Source organism: Aquarana catesbeiana, linkage group LG02, assembly GCF_042186555.1.
Source record: "Aquarana catesbeiana isolate 2022-GZ linkage group LG02, ASM4218655v1, whole genome shotgun sequence".
In the NCBI taxonomy this organism is placed as follows: Eukaryota; Metazoa; Chordata; class Amphibia; order Anura; family Ranidae; genus Aquarana; species Aquarana catesbeiana.
The window spans coordinates 50,670,845-50,691,372 of NC_133325.1; the positions used below are offsets into that span (position 1 = coordinate 50,670,845).

Sequence of the window (20,528 nt, forward strand, 5' to 3'; positions counted from 1 at the left end):
ATTGATTATATAGAGGGTTTTTTTTAAACAAGATTGCCGGAGAATGCAGTTCCGGCACTTCTGGCATTGAATGTATGCAATGGCAATAGGTGCTGGGGTGTGCTGGAGGGTCTATTGCTGCTGGCTGCTGGGGTATCTATTAACTCTGGAGGGGATCTATTATTGCAGGTGGATTATTGTTGCTGGGAGGGATCTACTATTGAGGGATGGGTCTATTGATACTGGCTGCTGGGAGATCTATTGTTGCTGGGGGTAAATTCCATACAAATTACATAGCACCCCAAAATGATACATGCCCCAGTTGAAGTCCATTGAGATGAAACGCGTCGGCCCTGCTTTTTCAGCTCCCCACACTGTTTTTACTTTGTGATCACATTTTGTACACATCTATGCTTTGATGTTTGTACCTTTAAAATAAACCCATCCAACACTGTCAAAATGTGCAAACTCTATCTATCGTGGGCTGGTAGATTGGCAGCGTTTAAAATGTCCATTCTCCCCCAAATTTTTTTTTTATTTAGAACACTGCCAATCCAAATCCCACCCACCTTTTTGAAGAATATCCAGAAAACTGTTTCTACATTTCTGTGGAATAAAGTCAAAACCAGATGTAGTCATGACACCCTTCGAAAGCAGGAGGTATGGGAGTACCGGATCTGCAGGATTACTACACAGCCACATTATTAGACCAATTGAGGTTCTGGTGTACTCAACCAAACCTGAAATCATAGTGTACCGTAGAATAATCAGTAGTAACACTAGGAAACCTGCAGTCACTTCTACTAGCAAACGCCATATCCCCCAACCTCAGTACTGGCTTGAACCATCCCACTATTTCAGCCTCCATACTAGCATGGAGACGCTTTCTACAACATGGTAAGCAAATAACCAATCAAACAAAGGTCCTACCTAGCATAGGTACACTTAGATTCATCAACCCCTGCATAGCAACTCCTAAATGGGAAGTGAGCGGAATTTGAGAAATCTCATCCATACTTGAGGAAGGTAAACTTATTTCGTACGAGGAACTAGCTTCTAAACACTCCCTCCCAAAAGGAGAGTTCCTCACATACGCCCAACTAAAATCCACCCTAACGCCCAATCTAAGCTTGGGAATAAAGATTTCCCAAGATGCCTGGAATTTCTGGACATCTACAAATCCCAAAAAGAAGGGAATTTCACTATTCTACAACTGCTTGCACGACAAACTTTAAACTATCCAAACCCCTGATCAAATGGGCCACAGAATTGAACGTTGAGATCCCAGAACACCAGTGGCAAAAAGCAATAGCAAACAATATGTCTACTTTTAAATGTGCTACGTACTGGTAAATGGCGCAGAAACTCCATCTCAGATGGTACTACACACCATACACGATAGCTAAATTTAAGTCTGAACAATCTAACCAATGCTGGCGAGACTGCGGCCTAATGGGTACTCTCTCTCACATGTTATGGTTTTGTCCCAACATAGGTAGCTACTGGAACTCAGTGTTTAAATTCATTACAAAGCTGACTGGTTTCATTTCCAGACCCAACTTTAAACTGGTCATTCTGAGCATTGGCATAGAAAAATTCCCAAAGAGCCTTAAACATGTGGTTATGCATACACTTTTCACTGCACGACTAATTCTCATGAGGAAATGGAGTTCTACCACAACTCTGAATGTTGGTGAAGTGGTGAATCTCACTTCCGAAACATACTCTCTAGAACAATTAATGGCTTACAAACTAGGTGGCCTACCAAAATTCTATGAGCAATGGATTCCCTGGAGTGAACTCTACAACGAGACATAGTTTAAACCCTTGACAGACCTCGTGTTGAAGATCACACATATCAGAAAACCTGCTATAAACACGTGACATATGGCAATAGGGTAATCTACCTCCCCCCCTCCCCCCATCCCATTCCTCCAAGTTTTTTCTTCTCTTATATACGGTTCAACATATATATATTTGAGTTAAAAGCATATGTGGTAACTCTTCAAGTTGACACCCATAGATTGTTATAACTCTTCTGTTTATACTATGTTTATTCAGGCTGAATAATATTACGTTCATTGATATGTACGCATCAACGCATACATATGGAAGTACTATTATATGTAACACCGTTACCAAACTATACTCTGTTATCCTGTACTATGTTAAACCAAATAAAAATCATTTGATATAAAATAAACCCGTCCGTTTTGACCTACACCATATGGAGGCTTTTTTCTTCTTATCCCCATACTCCTCTAGATAAGAGTGTCTTGCGTTCACTGCCTGCACCACGATTGATCCAGTCCGAGTTCCAGTTCCATGTTCCTCCATGAGATTTCCAGAGTCTTACACCGGACTTCCATGTCTTGATTTTCTGAGCGTGACTGACCCACTGCCGCTGGCATGTGAGTCCCTTACATCTGGTAAGAGCATTTACCCCTCACCCCAGGTGGAGGACACACCATCCCTGGTGTTCTGTCTATGATCGTGGCTGTTCCATTTCACTCCTGAATCCCTTTCAAGGGTGGACTGTTATTATTATTTTTTGACTTGAACTCACTTTTTTCAGTGACTCACTTATCACTGGTCTTGTTTTTCCTATTTTGCACTTTGCATTCAGCACTTTATATTTACATGATTGACATGTTTTGTATGACATATTGTACCTTATATGTTTCATTGTCACTTTTGTAGCGCTACACCGTTTTCGACCACAAAATGATACTTGACTCTGAATTTTCCAAAAGGGGTGATAATGGGAGGTGGGTAGGGGGTGGAACTAAGGGATGGTGCTCAGAGGTGGGTAGGGGGTGGAACTAAGGGATGCTGCTCATAGGTGGGTAGGGGGTGGAACTAAGGGATGCTGCTCAGAGGTGGGTAGGGGGTGGAACTAAGGGATGGTGTTCAGAGGTGGGTAGGGGGTGGAGAAAAGGGTGATTAAGAAAGGGGGGAGTACCTGCACCTATTCTCTGAGAAAAAAAACCCTGATTTTACAACTGGTGTAGATGGTAGCCATTTACATCTATGTACAGCTTCAAATCTCCTATAATCTAACAGAACACATGTAAGGTCACTGGGGATTTATTAACTTCTCCAGTTCCCCCATCTCTATTAGGAATCACATGATGAACATAATCCAGACAAATTAGTTCTTTTCTTTTTCAGATAACATTGTTGCACCGCAACATCTTTAATCTTACCTTCATGAGGTTAATGGAATGAAGATGTAACATAGCTGCAGCAATTTTCTAGGGTCAAAGTTGAACTCCTTTAAAGAAAAATATGAGACAATCCATCTTGAAAAGGTTCAACTTCCATCCTCCCAAAACTATGTTGGCTCTTAGCCTCACCTATAACGAGACATCAGTTCCTCCAGTTCCCTGGCTACATCAGGATGCCAAGGCGTGCTTTTAATTAAGATGCATGGAACATCGTTATCTGTTGTGATATTATGTCTGCGATGGTACATCCTCAAACTATTTACTTGCAGAGAGATGGAACTTTGAGCAAAGTTTTGAACTCCTTCCAGACACATCATGGTTCAATAAAAACGCATAAATATAGAGTCAGGGACTAAACACAAAGGCATCGCTGTTTGAAAATCTTGCTCATTTAAGCTTAGCAAATGTTAGCATGCCTCTCATTTTCCTTTACCGCAGCTTGTTAATGTTTATGGTAAGTATTACCAGCTCTTTTGGTTTTAAATCGGTGCTTAAAGGGCAAAGAGCTAAGTAAAACGTTGAACACCTCTAACATACTCTAACCCCTAACAACTTTTTGTCTTCAATGGTTTGGGCCAATTTTATTTATTTATTTACATAGTTACATAGTTACATAGTAGGTGAGGTTGAAAAAAGACACAAGTCCATCAAGTCCAACCTATGTGTGTGATTATGTGTCAGTATTACATTACATATCCCTGTATATTGCGGTCATTCAGGTGATTATCTAATAGTTTCTTGAAGCTATCAATGCTCCCCGCTGAGACCACCGCCTGTGGAAGGGAATTCCACATCCTTACCGCTCTTACAGTAAAGAATCCTCTACGTAGTTTAAGGTTAAACCTCTTTTCTTCTAATTGTAATGAGTGGCCACGAGTCTTATTAAACTCTCTTCTGCGAAAAAGTTTTATCCCTATTGTGGGGTCACCAGTACAGTATTTGTAAATTGAAATCATATCCCCTCTCAAGCGTCTCTTCTCCAGAGAGAATAAGTTCAGTGCTTGCAACCTTTCCTCATAACTAAGATCCTCCAGACCCTTTATTAGCTTTGTTGCCCTTCTTTGTACTCGCTCCATTTCCAGTACATCCCTCCTGAGGACTGGTGCCCAGAACTGGACAGCATACTCCAGGTGCGGCCGGACCAGAGTCTTGTAGAGCGGGAGAATTATCGTTTTATCTCTGCAGTTGATCCCCCTTTTAATGCATGCCAATATTCTGTTTGCTTTATTAGCAGCAGCTTGGCATTGCATGCCATTGCTGAGCCTATCATCTACTAGGACCCCCAGGTCCTTTTCCATCCTAGATTCCCCCAGAGGTTCTCCCCCCAGTGTATAGATTGCATTCATATTTTTGCCACCCAAATGCATTATTTTACATTTTTCTACATTGAACCTCATTTGCCATGTAGTCGCCCACCCCATTAATTTGTTCAGGTCTTCTTGCAAGGTTTCCACATCCTGCGGAGAAGTTATTGCCCTGCTTAGCTTAGTATCGTCTGCAAATACAGAGATTGAACTCTTTATCCCATCCTCCAGGTCGTTTATGAACAAATTAAATAGGATTGGTCCCAGCACAGAACCATGGGGAACCCCACTACCCACCCCTGACCATTCTGAGTACTCCCCATTTATCACCACCCTCTGAACACGCCCTTGTAGCCAGTTTTCAATCCATGTACTCACCCTATGGTCATTTATTTATTTGATTAGGGTTATAATTGTTATTCCTGTTTTTTTCCACATTCTAAAAAAAAAAATTATTCTGCAAATAAATATTTTAATGTATGCAATACAATGCAAAGGCCTCCTGGAGCACTATGAGTTAATTAAAGAACCAGCACAATAGAGCACCTTGCTTTGCACTTCCTTTTTTAATTTTATAAGCTTTATGCCTATTTTTGCACTAATAATCCTTATTCTACAAATACATATTTTAATGTATACAATATAATGCAAAGGCCTCCCAGACTCAGAGCACTATGTGATAACTAAAGTTAGAACCAACACAGTAGAACACCTTGCATTGTGGTTCCTTTTTTGAGATTTTAAACTTTATTCATGTTTTTTTTTTCCACTATTGCTAAAAAAAATATTGTTCTACAAATAATTATTGTAATGTATACGATACAATATAAAGGCTTCCCAGTGCACGATGGGTTGGCTAAAGAACCAGCACAGCAGAACATCTTGCTTCAAGGCTTCCTTTTTTTTTTTAAGCTTTATTAGATTTATTTAATTATTTGTTTTTACTACTATCTATCTGAAAGTTTTTGTTCTAAAATAAATATTTTAATGTATACAGCACAAAGATTTTCCTGGAGCTCTATGGGTTAGCTAAAGAACCAGCACAGTAGAAACACTTGCTTTAAAGCTTGCTTTTTTTAAAGTTTGAAAGCTTTATTCCTGTTTTTCCACTATCTGTATAAACAAATATGTTTTCCAAAAAAAACAGTGTTTTAATGCATACAATACAATGCAAAGACTTCCCAGAGCACTATATGTTAGCTAAGGAACAAGCACAGTAGAACAACCTGCTTTTCTGCTTCCTTTTTTAAAGTTTATAAATATTATTCCCTTTTTCCACTATCTATATAAACATTGTTCTACAAATAAATATTTTACAACATACAACTTCATACAAAGGCTTCCTGGAGCACTGTGGGTTAGCTAAAGAACCAACACAATACAACACTTTGCTTTGCAGCTTCTTTTTTCCCTTTTTTTTCACTATCTATATAAAAATGTTCATTCTACATGTAAATATTTCAATGCAAACAATTCAAATGCTTTCTGGAGCACTATGGGCTAGCTACAGAACCAGCACAGCAGAACACCTCACTTTGCAGCTTCCTTTTTTTAGGTTTATTGCTTTATTCCTGTTTTTCCCACTATCTACAGTATATAGAAAAAAGTGTAAAGGGAAGAGGCTAGAATGGACTTTGATTGTACCGTATGAAAAACTGAAGATAATAGTCTCAAATAAGATTAATAATTTTATTACAAAAATATATATTGAATCAAATACAAAATATTGTTTAAAAACAACAAGGATAATCAAACTACATTAGCTCTATAGTCGTGTAAGTGTGACAATTAGGACAATGATACCATCTGTGTATTGATTGCTCTACATGTTTCGCGGATGAAGTTTACCGCTTCTTCAGGAGTTTTATTGAACGTATACACAAGGTTTTATAGAGAGATTATCAGTTTGTGACTATGAATCAAAGAAAGGAAAAACATACATTAATCAAAATACAAAATATATATCAAGTCAGACAATAAATATCAGACATTGAATATAGAATACAGGTATATTTTATTTGCTGTGGAGACCCCTTGAAATAGATCTTACCAAAGGTTCAACCATGCGAGCGTCCCATAGGTATATCTACAGTATAAAAAAATCTTTGCCCTGCAAATAAATATTTTGATACATACAATTCAACACAAAGGCTTCTTGGAGCACTATAGGCTTGCTAATGAGCCAGTACAGTAGAAGACCTTGCTTTGCAGCTTCCTTTGTCTAACCGAAGCCTTGTACTCAGCTGTATGATAAGGGAGAAGTCAACTCTGACTAAGAGTTCTGCAAACAATGAGCTTCTTCCTGAACAGCTGAAAAGTAATCATGCTAATTGTGTCTAAGGAGAGTAGAGCACCACCTGTTGGCTAGGCAGAGGACTGCACCATAATAATATACAATATTAAAAAAATAAATAAATAAATATTTATTTATTTTTAACCCTGACCATAATAAACAAAGAAAGAAAATAAGTACAAATCCACTATTCGATCCTTTTAAACACTTTCTGATCACTCTATAGCAGATTTACTGCTACAGCGTGGCGCTGTGCGCAGGATCACGTATATATATATATATATATATATATATATATATATATATATATATATATATATATATATATATATATATATTTATGGGTGGAGCCCTATGTCCGATATGGACATAGATAACATTTGTAGTTAACATAAAACTTACCATCGGAAATAGACCTGGAAGTGTGGACTTACCATATGAAATGGACCTGAAAGTGTCCCTTGGTCTGCTGGTCGGTATGCCAGAATAAGGGGGCATACCCTAGTTTAAGAAATGATTATTCTGTAGAGAGAAATGAATGAAATGAATGAAATGAAATGAATGCCTTGAAATGGGGATGGGAGGGTGGGTATCGCGCACAGGAAACCGACAAGCACCACAGGTGAGCGGGCTGCTTAAATACCCCCCGGGCTCCTCCCATAAATTCAGGCCACCATACTGGCCTTCCTACTTATGGGTGGAGCCCTATGTCCGATATGGACATAGATAACATTTGTAGTTAACATAAAACTTACCATCGGAAATAGACCTGGAAGTGTGCACTTACCATATGAAATGGACCTGAAAGTGTGCCTTGGTCTGCTGGTCGGTATGCCAGAATAAGGGGGCAAAAACATTCAGGTAGGGGTGTGGTTTTATTAGTTTTGGCTTTATTTATTTGAGAAAGTTAGGTGAATGCTTGTGCCGTTTCCACCTAAGGAGTGGGGCCGTGCCGGGCGAGGTAGGCGGAGTTTCACCTGCTAAGTCTCTTGATGACGTGGTCTGGGACCCATGCCGACATGCTGCCAAGGCTGCCCCAATATTAAAGAGTGACCGGAGTACTGACTGGGGTTGAGGTGTAGGCAGCGTAGAAGAACCCCCAGGTGTTTGATGAACTGGCAGGCACTCGAGGGTTGCCCGAAAGATAATAGGGGACTAGAGTTTGAGTGTTACGGTAGGAGTGACAGTAGGCGGTCGAGTATGGTTACTGGCCACTGGACGTTGTTTACTTTATGGAGATGGAAGTCTATCCTGGAGCTTGTTTGCTGGGTTTTGGACACTGCAGGGTGGAGGATGAAATGGTGTTGGCAGCGAGCCAAGTACACAGAACTTGGCCTGCGGGATAGCTGCGGGTAAACTCGCTGGGCCGCCAGAACCCGTGATAGGCCAAGTAAATGGCTGCTTGTATAACCAAACTGGGTAGAAGGCCCAATAGCGTACTGGTTAATATAGTAGACATGTCCCAGAAGGTGGCAGCCTGGAACGAACATGCAGTGGACATTAAACTGGTGTTGCCAAGATAATTACACCAGCGTGCGCAGGAAGGACATCACAGAGCGATGCGGGCCTGGCTTCATTAAGAGGCTCGCCTTGGACCGGATGTCGGTGGAAAAGCCACGGCCTGTCCTGTCCAGATAGGACCCTAGAGTTAAGCGGTTGCCATGACCGGGTGTAACTTGAAGAGGGAGGAAGTCCGGGTAAACCCGGGGTTTTAGGAGTGTCTCTGGGGGCCATGTACTTGTAAACCGATGATGGCCAAAAATTGCCGTGATGCCTGTGGTGGCTGTGGCATCTGTCGTTACCTGGGGTGACAAGGGCGACGTAGGTGATAAGACCCTAGAGTTAAGGTATAATCATTGATACATCGATCCACGTAGTACAGGACCATCCGACATTGATAGGTCCACATTCTTAGGAAAGACTGCAGCTACTTGTTAGTACACACCCGTGTATGGGTGAAGTTTTGGGGAACTAACCTGATACGGGTCAATTTGTCAAGGGGGAGGCTGGCCTGTGTGGTGTTCGTTAATTCGGAGGAGGTTATTGTAGACCTCGGTTCCGGATTATTGAGTTTTTTGAGACTATAAGCTGAAGGACATAATGGTATTACCAGCGAGTCAAGTTGTGTCTACGTAGTACCTGGCTGCCTGTGCCAGTAAAGTGAATTTGTTAGGCCGTAGAAAACCACAGAGGGCCAGGTAGATGGCTGCTTGTATGACTAGACTGGGGAATGTCTGAGGTTTTGACATGTCCCTGAAGACGGCAGTTGTGATGGGCAAGCGTTTGCCGTTTAGCTATGGGCTGATGCTACTGGACGCCACGTAGAAAGGATCCTACTGTATGCGCCGTAAACACGGATGACTCTCTGGGTTCCTGTGAGGGCAAGAAATGCTGGATGTTGGCTAGGTATAGCCTGATGATGTTATGAGGAGCCAGCTGTGTGTGGCAATACGATACCTGGTGCGGGGTGGAACCTGAACTCAACTGACCTAAGCGAGAAATGACACAGAAATTGATGAGTGGCTCGTATGAAATGCCACTGGAGACAAGTGGCCGATTAAGCGCCACTGAAGAATGATGTGTGACTGATTGTGTGCCACTGGAAATGTGTACTGATTGCAAGAAGTCATGCTAAGATGCGAGCCCTGCAATGATTGCAAGAGTTGTGCTTAAATACGTGTTTGCAACAATTGCCAGGGAGTTTGTGTCAATGGTGATGTGTTTGCCGTGACTGCGGGAAGTCCGTATTACTGCATGTGCTTACACGGGCTGCAAGGGGTTATACTTGGATGCGTGTTTGCAACGATTATAAGTTGTGTTTGGATGCGTGCTTGCCATGATTGCAAGAAGTTATGCTTGGGTGTGTCCCTGCAACATTTTCCAAGAAGTTGTGACTGAATGCGTGCTTGCAATGATTGCAAGAAGTTATGCTAAGATGCGTGTCTTGTAATGATTGTGTCATGAGAGGGTTTACCCGTTGGTGGCGCTATCGGCCTCTTGGATCGCAGTACCAGTGTCCACCAGCGGGTGTCTTCCAACACCTGGGACCTGCAGTAAGAGGTCTCTCCTGCTGGTGGCACTGTTGCATCCTTGGGCTGTAGTACCGGTGTCCACCAGCGGGTGCACTCCGGCAGTGTGGAGCAAACAGCACACTCTGCGATCAGCTGTGACATGAGGTCATTTACCACAGCCTTATAAATACCCGGCAAGCCCTCATAGGCTTGCCTTGGTATCTTTCTTCCTTGTGCCCTGACCTGTTATCCCGTATCCTGTAAACCTGTATCTGAACCTGAACCTGAGCCTGCTTCTGAGCCTGTATCCGATCCCATCCTGATTCCGTCCCTCCTGTGTTCCTATTCCCTTGTATCCATATCCCATCCATTATCTCCCTCTCCTATCCTGCCCTTGTTCAGTTGCTGACTCCCTGTGTATGACCCTGGCCTGGCTTACGTGTTTGATTTTGGTACTTCCCTTTTGCTGTATATATTATCTGTTGTCTGTGGGTTTCTGTTGGTTGGTTGAGCACTATTTGTATTTGGGGTGTTTGTTTATTTATATCACTTATCTTAAATAAACATTATTCTTATTTCACTTTACATGCGTTTTGGTTTCCTCTTTGCAGTCCACACAATCTGGTCACACCTGTCCATGACAGTATACCAAGGCCATCTCTGACCAGAAGTGGCTGCACAAGGGAACCATCTCGGTTCTGTTGCACATTACTGGGATGAATTCAGATATAATTGCTTATTATGCTCTGCTGGCAGCAGAGAGTTCTGAATATCTCCGCCAGACATTGAAAGGGTGGTCCAGTGATCAGCTGCTGGAGATTATCCGTTTAGCTCACTCTGTGGTCGATCAGGGCAGTATACGGTTTGAGGATGTTCAGCCTTTGATTCATAGGCGTGCCCACGGGGTGTGCCGGGTGTGCCTGGGCACACCCTAATCCCCCCAGCACTGTTTAGCCCCATGCTGTCTGTATCCGATGTGCAATGTGTACCCTGCACTGCCTGTGAGTCAGTATAACATTGTGCCGATATTGGGGCTTGAAAGATCCGCTCAGTGTGACACTGTCCTGTATGCAGAGAGAGAGAGGAGCTGTCAGATTTCATGTATGATGTCGGGGTGGGCGGGATCAAGCAGGTATCTGAACACAAGCCAATGGGATGGGGCCGCTATGTGTATGTAGCCCCGCCCCTTTCTTAAGCTGCTCGATTATTGGCTGATGTTCAATAGATGCTTGGTCCTGCTCGGATGTCACACAGGCACAGCGAGCAGAGTGAAGCTGCCTCCCCCTCCAGTGTTTATGTGTACACAGGGGGAGGGGACCTGCTGTGCCTGTGCCACGCTGATCTGAGGTACTGAATGGGATGGGGGATCTGTCTGTGCTGAAGGGGAGGGTCTGTGCTGAAGGGGTGGGGTCCATCTGCGCTGAAGGGGGAGATCTGTGCCGAAGGGGGGGGGAATCTGTGCCGAAGGGGGGGGGGAATCTGTGCCGAAGGGGGGGGAATCTGTGTCGAAGGGGGGGGGAATCTGTGCCGAAGGGGGGGGAATCTGTGCCGAAGGGGGGGGAATCTGTGCCGAAGGGGAGGGTCTGTGCTGAAGGGGGGGTCTGTGCTGAAGGGGAGGATCTGTGCTGAAGGGGGGGATCTGTGCTGAACGGGGGGGGTCCGTCTGTGCTGAAAGGGGGGGTATGTGCTGAAGGGGGGTAAGTGATGAAGGGGGGTCTGTGCTGAAGAGGGGGGTCCATCTGTGCTGAATGAGGGGTCTGTGCTGAGGGGGGCTGTGTAATGTAAAGGGGTCCAGAGGTGTAGGGTGCTGTCTAATGTAAAGGGGTACAGTGGTGCAGGGTGCTGTGTAATGAAAAGGGGTCCAGTGGTGCAGGGTGCTGTGTAATTTAAAGGGGTCCAGTGGTGCAGGGTGCTGTGTAATGTAAAGGGGTCTAGAGGTGTAGGGTGCTGTCTGATGTAAAGGGGTCCAGTGGTGCAGGGTGCTGTGTAATGTAAAGGGGTCCAGTAGTGCAGGGTGCTGTGTAATGTAAAGGGGTCCAGAGGTGTAGGGTGCTGTGTGATGTAAAGGGGTCCAGTGGTGCAGGGTACTGTGTAATGTAAAGGGGTCCAGTTGTGCAGGGTGCTGTGTAATGTAAAGGGGTCCAGTGGTGCAGGGTGCTGTGTAATGTAAAGGGGTCCAGAGGTGCAGTTGTGGAGAGGAGGTACACAGTAGTGACAAAGAGATATTGAAAGATGCAGAGGTATGCAGGAGGCACAGTGGGGTGTTTTTACATTTTAACGTGGGGTGGGGGGTTCCAGATATAGGATCCGTCCCGGGTGCCAAATGCTCTAGGTACGCTCCTGGAACCCCCCCTCTCCTCCCCTCTCCTCTGTCAGTGCCTCCAACTGCCACCTGTCTGTGCCAATCAGTGCCGCCTGTCAGTTTGTCAGTGCCAATTAGTGCTTCCAGTCAGTGCCACCTATCAGTGCTTCCAATCAGTGCCACCTGTCAGTGCCAATCAGTGCCAGTGCCACCTGTCAGTGCCAATTAGTGCTTCCTATCAGTGCCACCTGTCAGTGCCAATGAGTCCCAATCGGGGACAATCAGTGCTTCCAATCAGTGCCACCTGTCAGTGCCAATCAGTGCCAGTGCCGCCTGTCAGTGCCAAATAGTGCTTCCAGTCAGTGCCACCTGTTAGTGCTAATGAGTGCCAAGTGCTTCCAATCAGTGCCACCTGTCAGTGCCACCTGTCAGTGCCAATGAGTGCCACATATCAGTGCTTCCAATCAGTGCCACCTGTCAGTGCCAATCAATGCCAGTGCCACCTGTCAGTTGCCAATTATCAATGCCAATCAGTGCTTCCAATCAGTGCCACCGAGTGCCAATCAGTGCCACCTGTCAGTGCCAGTGCTTCCAATCAGTGCCATCTGGCAGTGCCAATCAGTACTTCCAATCAGTGTTACCTGTCAGTGCCAACCAGTGCCAGTGCCACCTGTCAGTGCCAATGCCGTCTATCAGTGCCAATCAGTGCTTCCAATCAGTGCCACCTGTCAGTGCCAGTCAGTTCCACACCAGTGCAAATGAGTTCCACCTGTCAGTGCCAATCAGTGCCGCTTATCAGTGCTGTTAATCAGTGCACTGAGTGCAGGGATCGGGGTGATGAACTCAGCTGCCAGGCACATTGTCCCGGGGGGTGCCGGCCTGGTGGGGCACAACTGAAATCTGTTGTTTATTAATGCCACATGCTGATTTTAGTATAACAGGTAATCACCACACCACTATTTACAATAAACTACTGGAGGTAACAAAAAAAAGTGTAATTGAAAGGCCTGCCACTAAGCACTGTTATGTGTTCCCACACCACACAATAAAAAAAAAAAAAAAGTGCAGCGCTAACTTACTGATCAATAACTTAACAATAATGGTGGAATTCTCTAATGTATGGAAATCTCAATAAACTTCAATATTATCACAATACCGATCTCTGTGATACGCAACTTCACATAATACACATCAAGCTGAAAACAAGACATACTGTATAAATATAAGCTTAGCAGGGATGGTGGAAACCTCTCCTATAGATATTTACCATACAGATTAATCTCAAGTGAAACAACCTTTTAGTTGGGAGGTTCCCACCATTATAGCACTTTGGAATTTTTATTTTTTTAGATTGTTACACTTAATTTTAGATGTTTTAGTTACTATTATAATGTGAATTTTTGCACTTAAAGGTAATTTTCCACCATCCACGTCTTTATGGACCTTGCTTTGTGCACTGGTGCGCAGTCATGTTGGAACAGGAAGGGGCCGTCCCCAAACTGTTCCCACAAAGTTACTGACACCTTAAGAGTTCCCTTCACTGGAACTAAGGGGCCAAGCCCAACCCCTAAAAAACAACCCTCCACCATAATCCCCCCTCCCCCCCGCACCATAATCCCCCCTCCACCAAATAATTTGGACCAGTGTACAAAACAAGTTACATAAAGACATGGATGAGTGACTTTGGGGTGGAGGAACTTGACTGGCCTGCACAGAGTCCTGACTTCAACCCGATAGAACACCTTTGGGATTAATTAGAGCGGAGACTGCGAGCCAGACCTTCTCAGACAACATCAGTGCCTGACCTCACAAATGCTCTTCTGGAAGAATGGTCAAACATTCCCATAGACACACTCCTAAACCTTGTGGACAGCCTTCCCAGAAGAGTTGAAGCTGTTATAGTTGCAAAGGGTGGGCCAACTCAATATTGAACCTTGTGGACTAAGACTGGGATGTCATTAAAGTTCCTGTGTGTGTAAAGGCAGGCGTCCCATTACTTTTGTCTGTTTGAGCTTTGGGGTGCACACCCTAATGCAATAGGCTGCGCACGCCTGTGCTTTGATTGGAATGTGTACAGAGCTGGCTCTGCCTTGTATTCCAGAGGGCCATGATGACTTTTCTCCCCCCTTCAGCGTTAACCAGATTGCGTCCTTAGTATGGCTGTTGGAGGATGACTCGGCATCCTTTTTTGAGCATTATTCGGTTTGTCCCAAACAGTTGTTGAAGGATTGTATAAATGAAGTGCAGTCGCTGGTCAGACAGGGGAAATGTGAGGCCACTTTTGTGCTACCTGTACTTCAGGCATGGTTAGACCTGTTATGCCCAGCTTCTGTCAGCTCTCCACAAACCAGACCTGCTACTAAATACCTGCCTGCTCAGATGTCCTTGCTCCCATCACCCCTGGCAACCTCAGCTGCAGTCCAATATACCCTGCTCCCCACCAAGTATCAATGCCCTGTTTCTACTTCCTGCACCTATCCTGCCTTTAACCCACCTGCCTCTTCTCTAATACCTGCAACTTCCCCACAAGAACTCCCTCTGGCTGCTGTTCCCCCTTCCTTGCCTGATCCCAGCCCTTCCTTTCAGTATGCCTCACCTCCTGTCTACAGTCCTACAGCCACCTACAGATCTCCAGCAGTTAAGCCAAAGAAGAAACGGAAGTTCTTCCCCACTCACACAATTCTGCCAGTAACCCAACCTGTTCCCGCTTCCCAGTTTGATGTGCCAGCTTCCCAGTTTGCTGTTCCAGCTTCCCAGCCTGATGTTCCAGCTTCCCAGCCTGATGTCCGGGTGTCTGCCCTCCAGCCTGATGTCCGGGTGTCTGCCCTCCAGCCTGACGTCCGGGTGTCTGCCCTCCAGCCTGATGTCCGGGTGTCTGCCCTCCAGCCTGATGTCCGGGTGTCTGCCCTCCAGCCTGATGTCCGGGTGTCTGCCCCCCAGCCTGATGTCCGGGTGTCTGCCCTCCAGCCTGATGTCTTGGTCCCTGCCTTCCAGCTTGATGTCCCTGCCTTCCAACTTGATGTCCCTGCCTTCCAGTCTGGTGTGCCCACCTTCCAGTCTGGTGTGCCCACCTTCCAGTCTGACGCACCCGCTCTCCAGTCTAAGGCACCTGCTATCCAGTCTGATATGCCTGCCTTCCAGTCGGAAGTCTTGAAGCTTGCCTTCCAGCCCGAAATCCCAGTGTCCATGTTCCAGTCTGACGCCCCAGCGACTATCGACCAGTCTGATGTACCTGCTGTTCTGCCCGATGTGCCAGCGCCTGTGTCTGCTGCCCAGTCTAAAGTTCCAGCACCCGCTGCCTGGTCTGATGTCTCGGTGCCGGCTTTCCAGTCCGCTTTCCAGCCTGATGTGCCAGTGTTTACGACTCAGCCAGTTGTGCCAATGCCTGTGTCCGCTGCCCAGTTTGAGGTCCCAGTGCCTGCTGCTCAGCCCAAAATCCCAGTGTCCATGTTCCAGTCTGACGCTCCAGCGACTACTGACCAGTCCGATGTACCTGTTCCGCCTGTTGTGCCAGTACCTGTTGTTCTGCCTGATGTGCCCACTGTTCAGCCTGATGAGCCTGCTTCCCGGTTTCATGTGTCCATCCTCCAGCCTGATATCCTGGTACCTGTCTTCCAGCCTGATGTCGTGATGTTGGTATCCCAGCCTGAGGTTTCGGTGCCCGTGTCTCCGCCTGAAGTTTCGGTGCCCGTGTTTCAGCCTGGAGTTTTGGTGCCCGTGTCTCAGCTTGCTGAATCGGTGCCCGTTACCCAGTCTGTTGAATCGGTGCCCGTTACCCGGTCCGCTGAACTGGTGCCCGTTACCCAGTCTGCTATACCGAAGTCCGTCACTTGGCCTGTCAAGCCAGTATCCGTTATCCGGCTTGCCAAACCAGTGCCCGGTGTCCAGCTCGCTGAGTCGGGGCCTGTTACCCAGCCCACTGGGCCGGGGTCCGTTACCCAGCTTGCTGAGCCGGTGCCTGTAATCTGGCCTGCCCTTACGGTGCTCGCTGTTCGGCCCGATGTTCCAGAGCCTGCTGCCCAGCTCGATGACCCGGAGCCTGCTGCCCAGCTCGATGACCCGGAGCTTGCTGCCCAGCTCGATGACCCGGAGCCTGCTGCCCAGCTCGATGACCCGGAGCCTGCTGCCCAGCTCGATGACCCGGAGCCTGCTGCCCAGCTCGATGACCCGGAGCCTGCTGCCCAGCTCGATGACCCGGAGCCTGCTGCCCAGCTCGATGACCCGGAGCCTGCTGCCCAGCTCGATGACCCGGAGCCTGCTGCCCAGCTCGATGACCCGGAGCCTCCTGCCCAACTCGATGACCCGGAGCCTGCTGCCCAGCTCGGCTTGTCCCTGTCTGCTGCCCAGCTCAAGTTGTTCCTGTCTGCTGCCCAGCTCAAGTTGTTCCTGTCTGCTGCCCAGCTCAAGTTGTTCCTGTCTGCTGCCCAGCTCAAGTTGTTCCTGTCTGCTGCCCAGCTCAAGTTGTTCCTGTCTGCTGCCCAGCTCAAGTTGTTCCTGTCTGCTGCCCAGCTCAAGTTGTTCCTGTCTGCTGCCCAGCTCAAGTTGTTCCTGTCTGCTGCCCAGCTCAAGTTGTTCCTGTCTGCTGCCCAGCTCAAGTTGTTCCTGTCTGCTGCCCAGCTCAAGTTGTTCCTGTCGTCTGCTGCCCAGCTCAAGTTGTCCCTGTCGTCTGCTGCTCAGCTCAAGTTGTTCCTGTCTGCTGCCCAGCTCAAGTTGTTCCTGTCTGCTGCCCAGCTCAAGTTGTTCCTGTCTGCTGCCCAGCTCAAGTTGTTCCTGTCTGCTGCCCAGCTCAAGTTGTTCCTGTCTGCTGCCCAGCTCAAGTTGTTCCTGTCTGCTGCCCAGCTCAAGTTGTTCCTGTCTGCTGCCCAGCTCAAGTTGTTCCTGTCTGCTGCCCAGCTCAAGTTGTTCCTGTCTGCTGCCCAGCTCAAGTTGTTCCTGTCTGCTGCCCAGCTCAAGTTGTTCCTGTCTGCTGCCCAGCTCAAGTTGTTCCTGTCGTCTGCTGCCCAGCTCAAGTTGTCCCTGTCGTCTGCTGCTCAGCTCAAGTTGTTCCTGTCTGCTGCCCAGCTCAAGTTGTTCCTGTCTGCTGCCCAGCTCAAGTTGTTCCTGTCTGCTGCCCAGCTCGAAGTGCCCGCTGCCCAGCTTGGTATGTTCCTGCCCGCTGTCATCTCGGATGTGCCCGCTGTCTTCTCAGACGTACCCACTGTTCAGTTTGATGTACCCGATGCCCAGCCTGATGTGCCTTCATCTATTCGGTTAGAGGCCATGGACTTTGGACAATTGCACCTTGTTAGAGCGTCCGGAGGCCGCTCCTTTAGGGGGGGGTACTGTCATGAGAGGGTTTACCCGTTGGTGGCGCTATCGGCCTCTTGGATCGCAGTACCAGTGTCCACCAGCGGGTGTCTTCCAACACCTGGGACCTGCAGTAAGAGGTCTCTCCTGCTGGTGGCACTGTTGCATCCTTGGGCTGTAGTACCGGTGTCCACCAGCGGGTGCACTCCGGCAGTGTGGAGCAAACAGCACACTCTGCGATCAGCTGTGACATGAGGTCATTTACCACAGCCTTATAAATACCCGGCAAGCCCTCATAGGCTTGCCTTGGTATCTTTCTTCCTTGTGCCCTGACCTGTTATCCCGTATCCTGTAAACCTGTATCTGAACCTGAACCTGAGCCTGCTTCTGAGCCTGTATCCGATCCCATCCTGATTCCGTCCCTCCTGTGTTCCTATTCCCTTGTATCCATATCCCATCCATTATCTCCCTCTCCTATCCTGCCCTTGTTCAGTTGCTGACTCCCTGTGTATGACCCTGGCCTGGCTTACGTGTTTGATTTTGGTACTTCCCTTTTGCTGTATATATTATCTGTTGTCTGTGGGTTTCTGTTGGTTGGTTGAGCACTATTTGTATTTGGGGTGTTTGTTTATTTATATCACTTATCTTAAATAAACATTATTCTTATTTCACTTTACATGCGTTTTGGTTTCCTCTTTGCAGTCCACACAATCTGGTCACACCTGTCCATGACAGATTGTAAGATTTGTGCTTGAATGTGTGCTTGCAGCGATTGCAAGGGAGTTCCTGTCGGTGGAGATGTGTTTGTAGTGACTGTGAAAAGTTCGTATTGTTGCATGTGCTTGCAAGACTGCAAGAGTTTAAGCTTGGATGCGTACTCGCAACGATTGCAAGAAGTTTATGCTTGAATGCATGCCTGCAACGTTTGCAAGAAGTTTTATGATTGGATGCGTGTTTGAAATGATTGCAAGAAACTGTGCTTGGATGTGTGCTTGCAACGATTGCAAGACGTTCTGTTTGGATGCGTACTTGCAACGATTGCAAGAAGTCATGATGGAATGTGTGCTTGCAACAATTGCAAGAAGTTATGTTTCGATGTGTGCTTGCAATTAGGGATGAGCTTCGAGTTCGAGTCGAACTCATGTTCGACTCGAACATTGGCTGTTCGCAAGTTCGCCGAACAGCGAACAATTTGGGGTGTTCGCGGCAAATTCGAATGCCGCGGAACACCCTTTAAAAGTCTATGGGAGAAATCAAAAGTGCTAATTTTAAAGGCTAATATGCAAGTTATTGTCATAAAAAGTGTTTGGGGACCTGGGTCCTGCCCCAGGGGACATGGATCAATGCAAAAAAAAGTTTTAAAAACGGCCGTTTTTTCAGGAGCAGTGATTTTAATAATGCTTAAAGTCAATCAATAAAAGTGTAATATCCCTTTAAATTTCGTACCTGGGGGGTGTCTATAGTATGCCTGTAAAGGGGCGCATGTTTCCTGTGTTTAGAACAGTCTGACAGCAAAATGACATTTTGAAGGAAAAAACTCATTTAAAACTACCCGCGGCTATTGCATTGCCGACAATACACAGTTCATTGATAAAAACGGCATGGGAATTCCCCAAAGGGGAACCCCGAACCAAAATTTAAAAAAAAAAATGACGTGGGAGTCCCCCTAAATTCCATACCAGGCCCTTCAGGTCTGGTATGGATATTAAGGGGAACCCCGCGCCAAAAAAAAAAAAAAAAAAAACGGCGTGGGGTCCCCCCAAAAATCCATACCAGACCCTTATCCGAGCACGCAACCTGGCAGGCCGCAGGAAAAGAGGGGGGACGAGAGTGCGGCCCCCCCTCCCTCCTAAACCGTACCAGGCCACATGCCCTCAACATTGGGAGGGTGCTTTGGGGTAGCCCCCCAAAACACCTTGTCCCCATGTTGATGAGGACAAGGGCCTCATCCCCACAACCCTGGCCGGTGGTTGTGGGGGTCTGCGGGCGGGGGGCTTATCGGAATCTGGAAGCCCCCTTTAACAAGGTGACCCCCAGATCCCGGCCCCCCCCTGTGTGAAATGGTAAGGGGGTACTTATACCCCTACCATTTCACGAAAAAAGTGTCAAAAATGTTAAAAATGACAAGAGACAGTCTTTGACAATTCCTTTATTTAAATGCTTCTTCTTTCTTCTATCTTCCTTCATCTTCTGGTTCTTCTGGTTCTTCTGGCTCTTCTGGTTCTTCCTCCGGCATTCTCGTCCAGCATCTCCTCCGCGGCGTCTTCTATCTTCTTCTCCTCGGGCCGCTCCGCACCCATGGCATGGGGGGGAAGCTCCCGCTCTTCTCTTCTTCTTTTCTTCTCTTCTTCTCTTCTTCATTTTCTTCTCCGGGCCGCTCCGCAATCCATGCTGGCATGGAGGGAGGCTCCCGCTGTGTGACGGCGCTCCTCGTCTGACAGTTCTTAAATAACGGGGGGCGGGGCCACCCGGTGACCCCGCCCCCCTCTGACGCACGGGACATGACGGGACTTCCCTGTGGCATTCCCCGTGACGTCACAGGGAAGTCCCGTCAAGTCACCGTGCGTCAGAGTGGGGCGGGGTCACAGGGTGGCCCTGCCCCCCGTTATTTAAGAACTGTCAGACGAGGAGCGCCGTCACACAGCGGGAGCCTCCCTCCATGCCAGCATGGATTGCGGAGCGGCCCGGAGAAGAAAATGAAGAAGAGAAGAAGAGAAGAAAAGAAGAAGAGAAGAGCGGGAGCCTCCCCCCCCATGCCATGGGTGCGGAGCGGCCCGAGGAGAAGAAGATAGAAGACGCCGCGGAGGAGATGCTGGACGAGAACGCCGGAGGAAGAACCAGAAGAGCCAGAAGAACCAGAAGAACCAGAAGATGAAGGAAGATAGAAGAAAGAAGAAGCATTTAAATAAAGGAATTGTCAAAAACTGTCTCTTGTCATTTTTAACATTTTTGACACTTTTTTCGTGAAATGTTAGGGGTATAAGTACCCCCTTACCATTTCACACAGGGGGGGGCCGGGATCTGGGGGTCACCTTGTTAAAGGGGGCTTCCAGATTCCGATAAGCCCCCCGCCCGCAGACCTCCACAACCACCGGCCAGGGTTGTGGGGATGAGGCCCTTGTCCTC

General features: G+C 47.1%; 1 long non-coding RNA gene across 1 annotated transcript in view; it reads left to right on the forward strand.

Moving 5' to 3' along the window:
• Positions 1-11,034: 11,034 nt before the first annotated feature.
• LOC141129765 (uncharacterized) overlaps positions 11,035-20,528 on the forward strand; it is a 54,206-nt gene continuing 44,712 nt past the window's right edge. The window contains exon 1 of the long non-coding RNA XR_012241858.1: positions 11,035-11,161. This is a non-coding gene — a long non-coding RNA (uncharacterized lncRNA). The remainder of the gene's footprint in view (positions 11,162-20,528) is intronic.